The following is an 11195-nucleotide window of genomic DNA, read 5'->3' on the forward strand; positions in this document are numbered from 1 at the left end:
AGTTTAACCTACCATAAGGCAGCAGTTTGGCAACATCTTTATGGGGCTGATATGCAAGAATAAAGAAGTTTCAGCAAGGGTGAAGGGACAAAGTGCCTGCAATAATGATATTAATGATCTCACTAATGTATTTATTAGTCAGTGTGTAGAGCAGAAATGAGAATTGATTTATCTGTCATTATCACTTCCTCCATCAGCCTGGTTCTACTGCAAAGCAAAATGTCAGATTTGCTGAAGGAAACTAATGCTATTGAGCAGCAATGATGTACAGCTCTCTCACTTTCTCTCCAGTATTTTGTGTTACAAAACAACATGGTATTCAAGGACTTGGCAATCTCAGGAGGAAAACCGCAGGATAGCAAGGGTAAAGTTTCAAGTTCATGTGTATAACATGGGAGGCTAATCACCTTCTAAACAATGTAGATACTTTTGAAAAAGTTCACCCTATTCTCATATTATTTTTGTATGACAAAGCAGCGAGGATTGCTTTATGCAAACTTGTGCTCCATCTCTTTTCTTTTCCTGCCTCTGGGAGTCAGATGCTTTGGCCAGTTTCTGGAAGGATATCCATAATACTGTCTCTGATACCTTATGTTTCTCCTCTGATTTTCAGCTGATAACTATTCATGAAATTGCTGTTTACCTTCTCTTTCTCTGGGGAATAAAGCTAGTAAGAACTAAAAAAACACTCTAAAAACTTTATTCAAAAGTAATTAATTTAAAATTATCTGTTGTCTTTTTAAAAATATTTCTTAGCCTCAGAAGGTTAACAATGTCATACTGAACTAAGACACAGAGAGAGTGTATCAATATTAATAAGCTCAATTGAAATGCCACTGGCTCCAACACCATGCAACCTGACTAACAAAATAAAAAACTAATTTTAAAAATAATTTACCTCCCAGAGACCTTAAAATGGATTTTACTAATGAAAACCTAACATGGATTTTTCCTGATAGGTGAAGCAAATGAGACTGTGGAAGCATGTATATGTTTACAAGGGAAAAACAAAATATCCAATAAGCTGGTCTACCCAATTAGAAGTAAGTTTTAACATTGTCCATCAGTTTTTATATACAAGGGTTTTCTACTGTAACCTAAGCAAAACAAAACATAAATTGTTTGTATAGCAAGATGGTATTAACAATTGTACTCACCAGAACTGTTCTCTAATGACAAATGATATTGTCTAAATCCATAAAAGAAAACAGCTCTGTATTTTTTTAAGTTGGTGAATAAGTAAGACTAATCATTCAGTCAACTCTGTAGAAGCACCCAGTACAGTTCCTCAACTTGACTTTGGCTGCACAGAGCACTAACTAAGCCATAGGCAGAAATACCCACCTGCACAGAGGTCTTCTTAAAATTACAGCTTCATTTACTTTGTTCTTATTTTAGTCAGGGTTTGTATTACAAAAGGAATTTCAAAGAACTGAATGAGACAATCTATCAGAAATCCTTTAAAGGTCAAAAGGGCAAGATCTACTGACTTTTAAGTATTAGCAGGTTATAAGGGTGGCTTCTCCAAAAGAAGGAAACAAAGCTGACACAGGTAACATAAAATACATGCTATATACTGTATATGACATATGCCCCCAAATGTATTTTGGTTTCAAACCACAAAATCATAGTAAGTGTGATAAAATCCCAAATATGAACCAAAGTTTCAGGGTTTGGTTTTTAGAATTGCTTGCATATCTGAATTTAAATATTTAAATCCCCATTAAAATGCTACAGTCAAAATGGCTTCCACTGCAGGAGGGCAAAGCCCCTTTTTAAGACGGTTTTCATACTTGAGAACAAGGTAAAAAGAATGTTACAGAGACTAAGTGTCCAACCTGGCAAGCTACATATTGGATGGATAGTCTGTGAGATGGATAGGAAATTGGCTAACTGGTTGCACTCAGTGCGTGGTGGTCAGTGGTTTTTACTCAGGATGACAGGCTGTTACAACTGGTGTCCCCCAGGGATTGATACGGGGCCCCACACTGCTCAGCTCCTTCTCTGGATGATGGGATTGAAGCAGCCTTACCAAGTTAGATGATGACACCAAACTCGGTGGTGAGGTGGACAAGTCAGAAGGGAGAGCCATCATACAGAGAGACCTGGACAGGCTGGAAGGTGGACTATCAAGAACTGTATGAAGTTTAACAAAGACAAGTGCAAAGTCCTGTACCTGGTGTCACGTTAAAGGGCAAGGCAATTTGGCAGAAAATAAACCCCCTTGCGCTCCAGCTTGTCCTCAGATATCAGAGGGGCTGGGGGCAGCTAGGCTTATATTCTGAGTGATGGCCAATTCTCTGTGTTACAAGTCCGGTCACATTCAATGTATTGAACTCTCACGATTACGGATACATTCGTAACACCATACACTTTCAGTCTAGTCACGTTCCATGAACTAGCACGGCCACACTTAAGGGATTCAGTGGCGTTCAGTGAGAACTCTCAAGGCTAGATTAGTGAGTAGTGCAGTTTATTGAAGCAACAGATACACAAGCTGTTTTGGATTGCTGGTGATAAAATTACTGCCTGCAAAGCATGTGCAAATACCAAGAATATAAGTAATATAGCCTGGCTACAAATGCGTTAAGTTAGAAAGCAACTCTATAGAGATTTCTAAGTTTCCCGGGGAAGCACTCGGTATAACCAAGTGTTCGAATCTTACCCAAAGGCGTCCTTGTGTGGGGAAAGAGAGGCTCAGCCCGTCGACTGATCCCAGGTGTCAGAGGTGGTCTGCAATGGTATCTTCCCTAGCATCCCTCCTGTCTTAAGCTATTTTTATATTATTTGTCCTTACAGGTGGAGCTTGAGTGACTCTAGTCATACATGCCTCTATGGTAATTGGTGTAAAAGTTTCTCATTCTGCTTTTAAAGGTATAGACTAAGAAAAATCCAGAGCACAAGCTCAGTGAGGGGTGGTCGCACCTTGGAGGTGGGTAGCTTTGGGATGGAGGTGTGTTTTTTGGTATTATAATGAGATTATAATCAGCAAAGTTCACCCAAAGGATAGTATTTTGTCAAAAAATGACAGACTGTTGGCCCAGGGTGGTAAATATGCAGCTCAGGGTAGTTAATATGCAGCTTGTCAGTTCCATAGTACCTTCCAGTTCCTGTCTTATCACAGAGCCTGGCCGCAGTGTATTCACTCCGCTCCACCCTCCGTGCAGTTTCTCTTAGAGTCAGCACACCAAGCTCCCCTGGTGTTGCCAACATCTAAGGTTGCCTAGGGAACTTCTGTGGGATGGATTCCTTGCATTTTCGCCACACTCCACCCTGAAGATTTCTTCAATGCTGTACCTTTAATATAAATTTAATTTCTAAGTTACCTCCAGCAATTATTCCACATCTGGAATGACATAAACAAAGAGCCCAGCACAGGCTAGGACTGTGAGGCTGGGGAGCAGCCTTGCTGAAAGGGACCCAGGGGTCCTGGTGGACAACAAGCTGAACATGCATCAGCAGTGTGCTGCTGCAGCAACAAAGGCAAATCAAATCCTGGGCTGCATCCCCAGGGACATTACTAGCATACATAGAGATAGGGCCATCCCACTCTTTTCAGCGCTCGTCAGGCCACACCTGGAGTACTGTGTCCAGTTCTTGTCACCCCAGTTCAAGAAAGTTGCAGACAGACTGGAGATGATCTAAAGGAAGGCCACAAAGATGATCAAAGGGTTGGAGAACCTGCCCTTTGAGGAAAGACTGCCACAGTTAAGTCTTTTCTCCCTGGAAAAGAGAAAGATCATGGGGGATCATCACAGTATTCCAGTAGTGAAAGGGTAGCTACAACGGGGGCGGAGGCTCGCCCTTCACAAGGATCCACATGGGGAAGACAAGGCGCAATGGGTACAAGTTACATTGGGAGAGTTTTTACCTCAATATAAGAAAGAATTTTTTTACAGTGAGAACAATAATTCGCTGGAACAGCGTCCCCAGGGACGTGGCCGAGTCCCTGTCACTTGGGGTTTTCCAGATGCAATTGGACAGGGTGCTGGATAATCTAATATGGGCTCCCTTTCCTACAAAAATTTGGACCAGATGGTCTTTCCAGGTCCCTTCTAACTTGGGCACTTCTATGATTCTATGATTTTATGAACCTTTCATGACCAGATTTGAAAATTTTTGTCCACATGATTTCCTGCCAAGGAAAATATGCAAATTTAAGGCATATGAAAAAAAGAAGCAATGGTTTTACCTTTAAGGGCAAGCAATGGCTAAAACATTGTGGCTGCTGAAGTTTGTCAAGGATTTATTCTCCACACAGTTTTACAGATCATTTGCACTAGGATAAAGTGGAAGAGACACTTTCACATCATGAAGTGCCTGTCTCAGTTGGGAAGTCATAAATGATGGCCCAGAGGTGACAAAGAACAACTTTCTGAACAATCTCTCAGCTTTAAGTGAGTATATAGCCACTTCTCAGCAGCTTCAAACTTGAACAACACTGTTCTAAAGAAGGGCTTTGTACTGAAGCAGACTGGTCACACCTTTACATGGCCAAGGGCAACTTTCTTTTATTTGCTCCCATCTTCCCATTACCTGACCATGTAATGGTTCCTTTTCATTACACCTCCAGACTGGATTTCTGTTCTATCTCTACTATGTCCACCTCACAGGAGTCAAGTGGTTAGCTTTGGAGCTGAAATCCTAGTTCAGTCCTTTTCTGTTAGAATGTCTAATTTTTGGTGTTAGCATGGTGTCAAGCCTAAGCTAAACTCTCCTGGCTCTGACACTGCAGGTTTAGACACACAGAGGATGCTTGTGGCTACTGAGTACCAGTTGCAAGATTGTGAGCTCTGCCTAAACAGTTGAGTCTGCTGCCTGTGAGGGTATCTGCTTGCCCTTCAGCTACTGAGGATTAGAACTGCTGGACATAAATCACTGTCTAATTTAGGTCACATGGGAAAAATAAGAAGCTGATAAAGGTGATAACCAGATGAGGAGTTGAAAGAACTGTAATTATTCGAGATACATAAAAGACTGAGCCCATTACTAACATCAACTTTTTCTTTGCACTCAAATGTTTTGCCTCTGTGGCTATCCTTTCATGTTAAATTAGAAAGCTTTGCTGGTTTCACAATTTTGTTTATTGTACTCCAGATTAGGTAAATAGCTTGTTGCTGTATTTTGCTATTTGCCATGAAATATGTGACCTTCAGAACTCTTGATTCCTCTGCCAGAAACAGAAAAAGAGCTTTGAATGATTTCCAGAGAGATTTAGAAGCGGAGAATCCAAACTTGAATTGTGATCCTTGCAAAACAGTTTAGACATCAGATCTCCGGAGAGATCTCTCAGTTCAGACTACTCTCTTAAAGTCCTAAATGTGTGTCAAATACACATCCTGTAAAACTGGGGGGGTGGGGGTGGTGGTGGTGTTAGTTTGCATTCTTTCTCTTAATAAAAATGCTTAAAAAATGTTTTGTTGATTTTAAAAGCACCTATTCATTCTTCTTTCTTTCTTTCTTTCTTTCTTTCCTTCTTTCCTTCTTTCTTTCTTTCTTTCTTTCTTTCTTTCTTTCTTTCTTTCTTTCTTTCTTTCTTTCTTTCTTTCTTTCCTTCTTTCTTTCCTTCTTTCTTTCCTTCTTTCTTTCTTTCTTTCTTTCTTTCTTTCTTTCTTTCTTTCTTTCTTTCTTTCTTTCTCTTCCTTCCTTCCTTCCTTCCTTCCTTCCTTCCTTCCTTCCTTCCTTCCTTCCTTCCTTTCCTTCTTTCCTTCTTTCTTTCTTTTCTTTTTTCTTTCCCACCAGGATCCTGAAAAAGCAGAGCTTCTGCCAGCTGCTTAGATGAGAAAGAGGTAGGTATTTCTGAATATCCATGTCTGCTTGTTCCCAACATTACCACCTCCTCCTCCTCCAGTAATAAACTATTAAAGACAAGCAATGCTGATGCATACTTCCTCCTCTCCCCTCAGACACACAGGATCTCTCATAATGCTGCAACTGCTCACACCTGCTGTACTGAATTTATGCCTTAGTCTTTAATCCTGTTTTTGGTTATCTGATGCCTGACATTCTTTATCAATAGATACATATATATAGAGAGACTGACCCTGGCTCCCTTTCAGTTTAGGAGTTCATAAATGGCAGGATCATCAACTGCATAGCTTTTCTCTTTTTAGAAAAGAAGACACAATGAGAGAGAGGATGGAAAATAGGCAAGAACAGGTAGCTGTTCAAATACGTGCATTCAAATACTTGATTAATTCTCTCCTAGGAATAAACTTGGTTCAGTGAGCTCTGCTGCTAATAAATTACCTTCTGATCTATTTGTAATACTTGCTAGAAAATATTTTCTTCTTCTGTAAACATCAAGTCTGAAGTCCAAGTGTTTTGTTGACCACTGATGTTCTGATGCACACTTAGAAATGCTACAAATTCAAACAACATCCCTCACCTCCATGACTCATTTTTGAACTCCATGAACTCCTTGTTTGAAATTAGTAGTATCGGTTCTTTACTGAGATTTACATACAATGCTACATAACCTGTCTGTTAAGTGGCCTGTATTCACCTGGCTCTAATATGATGTGTCATCTCTTCCTATATGTCCTTAATTAACAGATATTTTTTGTTCCTCAAATTTTAACACACTGTTTGACTCAGAACCCCCAAAAATAGCCAGGGTTTTTTTTCCCTCCACGAAAGAAAATCTTTGAATTTTTGCCTTTTCTTATGCTCAAGTTCTCTATACTTTGCTATTGTTTTCAGTGCAATAAGAGAAAGGGTAAGCTCATTCTGGAAATGAGGTTAATAATACTGCAAAACTGCTCAACAGGCTCTGGATAACACTGAGATTAGCTGAGTGACATCCAATTGACAATCAGTGAAACAGACAGCATAGATGTCTTAAGATATAAATGGTTAAGTCAAAACAAAAGACAAATGCTTAAGGGATTACATGATCTTTCTCCATAGGATTTTTTTCTTTCCATAGTAACATTTTCCTGGGCATTTTTTAATATTGCTTTATACACTGATTGGAAAAAAAATGTAAGGCATTCTTTTCTTATCAGTGACTTCACAGTTGACATGTGTGTGTCCTGATGATAGTAAACTGTTCTGGCTCATTGTCACAAGCACTAATGAGTGAGCAGGACCTGCTCAATTTTAACATGCATGTAGTTTCTATGATCTGAATAACTTCCACCGATTATAAGTCTCTGCCCATAGAACTTCAGCTCTAAATGAGCAAGGAAGAAGACTGGAAAAGACAGGTCATTGTCATCGGAGACTCTCTCCTGAGGGGAACAGAAGGCCCAATATGCGGACCGGACCCACTTCTTAGGGATGTCTATTGCCTCCCTGGGGCCCACGTTAAAGACGTGACAAGAAAACTTCCTACCCTGGTACAGCTCTCAGATTATTATCCATCATTGATTCTTCAGGTAGGTAGAGATGAAGTTGCAACAAGAAGCCTGAGGGTGATCAAGAGAGACTTCAGGGCCTTGGGATGACTCATTGAGGGATTGGGAGCACAAGTGATATTCTCCTCCACCCTTCCATTGGCAGGGCATGAAGAGGGAAGAAACAGGAAGAGCCAGCTGATCAATACCTGGCTCTGAGACTGGTGTCACCACCAGAATTTTGGACTCTTTGATCATGGGTCGCTCTATAGGGCACCAGGCGTGCTGGCGACAGTTGGGGAACGCCAGTCTCTGAGGAGGAGAAGGATCCTGGCACAGGAGTTAGCAGGACTCATGGAAAGAGCTTTAAACTAGATTTGAAGGGGGAAAGGGATAAAATCAGACTCGACAATGAAAAGCCTGGGGGTAGCACAGCAGTGTTTGGGGGGAGGTGTGCTGGCAAAGATCTTTGGATTGCTGTCTCAATGGAGGTAGGGGATGGGGACCCACACAGCAGCAAAGACATAGGGGTTGTTGACATACTAGAAACTAGGGAAGCACCTGAAATCAGTCACATAGTAATTAGGGCTTCTCCTCCCAAAAAGGTGGCAGGATCAATAGCCCAACTAAAGTGTCTACACCAATGCACACAGCATGGGCAACAAACAGGAGGAGCTGGAAGTCATTGTCTATGATACAGTGGCCATCATGGAAACATGGTGGGACGACTTGCACAACTGCAGTGCTCCACTGGATGGGTACAAACTCTTCAGAAGGGGCAGGCAAGGAAGGAGAGGAGGTGGGGTGACCCTGTATGTCAAGGAGAGTTTTGACTGTTTAGAGGTTAACAGTGGTGACGATAGGGTTGAGGCCCTGTGGGTAAGAATCAGGGGGAAGGCCAACAAGGAAGATATCATAGTGGGAATCTGTTATAGACCACCCAACCAGGATGAGGAGACAGATTAAATATTCTATAAGCAGCTGGGAGAAATCTCACGATCACTAGCCCTTGTTCTCATGGGGGGCTTCAACTTACCAGATCTCTGCTGGAAATGCAATACAGCAGAGAGGAAACAGCCTAGGAGGTTCCTGGGGTGTGTGAAAGATGACTTCCTGACACAGCTGGTGAGTGAGCCAACTAGGGAAGGCGCCCCATTGGACCTCCTGTTTGTGAACAGAGAAGGCCTTGTGGACGATGCAACAGTAGGAGGCCATCTTGGGCACAGCGATAAAGAAATGATAGAGTTTTCAATTCTCAGGGAAGTAAGGAGGGGCGTCAGCAGAACTGCTACCTTGGACTTCTGGAGGGCAGACTTTGGCCTGTTTAGGAGCCTGGTGGACAGAGTCGCATGGGAGGCAGTCCTGAAGGGCAAAGAAGTCCAAGAAGGCTGGACACTCTTGAAGAACATAATCTTAAAGGCACAGGAACAGGCCATGCTCGTGTCCTGGAAGATGAGCCAGCGGGGAAGAAGACCGGCCTGGCTGAAGAAACAGCTTTGGATGGAACTCAGGAAAAAAAGGAGAGTTCCTGACCTTTGGAAGAAGGGGCAGGCAACTCAGGAGGACTACAAGGATGTTGTGAGGTTTTGCAGGGGGAAAATTAAAAGGGTCAAAGCCCAACTAGAACTTAACTTGGTGACAGCCGTAAAAGACAACAAAAAATGTTTCTATAAATACATTAGCAGCAAAAGGAGGGCTAAGGAGAATCTTCCTCCTTTACTGGATGTGGGGGGAAACATAGTGACAAAGGCTGAGGAAAAGGCTGAGGTAGTTAATGCCTTCTTTGCCCCAGTCTTTAATAGTAAGACCAGTTGTTGTCTGGGTACCCAGCCCCCTGAGCTGGAAGATAGGAACGGGGAGCAGAATGAAGCCCCCACCATCCAAGGAGAAATGCGTAGCGACCTGCTATATCACTTAGACACCCAAAAGTCTAGGGGACCTGATGGGATCCATCCAACGGTCCTGAGGGACCTGGCAGCAGTGCTCACTAAGCCACTTGCCGTCATCTACTAACAGTCCTGGCTAACCAGGGAGGTCCCAGTGGACCGGAGGTTAGCAAATGTGACGCCCATCTTCAAGAAGGGATGGAAGGAGGATCTGGGAAACTACAGGCCGGTCAGCCTGACCTCGGTGCCAGGGAAGGTTGTGGAGCCAATCATCCTGAGTGCCATCACACGGCACGTACAGGACAACCAGTCGATCAGGCCCGGTCAGCATGGGTTTAGGAAAGGCAGGTCCTGCCTGACTATCCTGATCTCCGTCTATGACAAAGTGACCTGCTTAGTGGATGAGGGAAAGGCTGTGGATATAGTCTACCTAGACATTAGTAAAGCCTTTGACACAGTTTCCCACAGCATTCTCCTGCAAAAACTGGCTGCTTATGGTTTGGACGGGTGTACTCTTCACTGGGTAAAAATCTGGCTGGATGGTCAGGCCCAAAGGGTTGTGGTGAGTGGAGCTAAATCTAGTTGGCGGCCGGTCACAAGCGGTGTTCCCCAGGGCTCGGTGCTGGGACTGGTCTTGTTTCATATCCATATCAATGATCTGGATGAGGGGATCAAGTGCACCCTCAGTAAGTTTGCAGACAACACCAAGTTGGGCAGGACTGTTGATCTGCTTGAGGGGAGGAATGCTCTGCAGAGGGATCTGGACAGGCTGGATTGATGGGCCGAGGCCAATTGTATGAAGTTCAACAAGGCCAAGTGCCAAGTCCTGCACTTCGGCCACAACAACCCCATGCAACACTACAGACTTGGGGAAGAGTGGCTGGAAAGTTGCCCAGTGTAAAAGGAAAAGGACCTGGGGGTGTTGATTGACAGCCGGCTGAATATGAGCCAGCAGTATGCCCAGGTGGCCAAGAAGGCCAACGGCATCCTGGCCTGTATCAGAAATGGTGTGGCCAGCAGGAGCAGGGAGGTGATCGTGCCCCTGTACTCGGCACTGGTGAGGCTGCACCTCGAATACTGTGTTCAGTTTTGGGCCCCTCACTACAGGAAAGACATTGAGGTGCTGGAGCATGTCCAGAGAAGGGCGATGAAGCTGGTGAGGGGTCTGGAGCACAAGTCTTATGAAGAGCAGCTGAGAGAGCTGAGGTTGTTCATTCTGGAGAAGAGGAGGCTGACCATATCGCTCTCTACAGCTACCTGAAAGGGGGTTGCAGAGAGGTGGGTGTTGGTCTCTTCTCCCAATTGACTAGTGACAGGATAAGAGGAAATGGCCTCAAGTTGCGCCAGGGGAGGTTCAGACTGGATATTAGGAAAAACTTCTTCACTGAAAGAGTTGTCAGACCTTGGAACGGGCTGCCCAGGGAGGTGGTTGAGTCACCATCCCTGGAGGTATTTTAAAGACGTGTGGATGAGGCACATGCTTTAGTGGTGGACTTGGCAGTGTTAGGTTAACAGTTGGACTTGATGATCTTAAAGGCCTTTTCCAACCTAAACGATTCTATGGTTCTATCACCTGAGCATTTTCACATTATCCTGAGGAACTGATAATGAAATGAAGGGACTGTCCATATTAAACCATATTCAGTATTGGAACTGTCCAATTGAACTAAATTTGTTGTAAGAATACTTTTATGCCTTTCAGAGGGAGATCACTCTACATCAAACAATACCAAAAAAAGAAAGGTTAGCTCACATTGTACCCAGTGGAGAGAGCTGTAGAAGTCTAAATTCTGTTCATGAAAATAGTCCCGACTTTGTGCAGTTCAGGGCAATGGTCTGAATCTGGGTTATGAGATTCGAGGTGAGTATCAGACAAGGAAGCTATTAGTTATTGAGCGGTCAGATTTTCCTTTCTTTTTCTTCAGTTCTCTTTTTCTCTCCTTTTTGCTTGCCTGCTTTTTCTTTCTATCTC

The sequence above is a fragment of the Gavia stellata genome, chromosome Z (assembly GCF_030936135.1).
Source record: "Gavia stellata isolate bGavSte3 chromosome Z, bGavSte3.hap2, whole genome shotgun sequence".
Taxonomy (NCBI): Eukaryota; Metazoa; Chordata; class Aves; order Gaviiformes; family Gaviidae; genus Gavia; species Gavia stellata.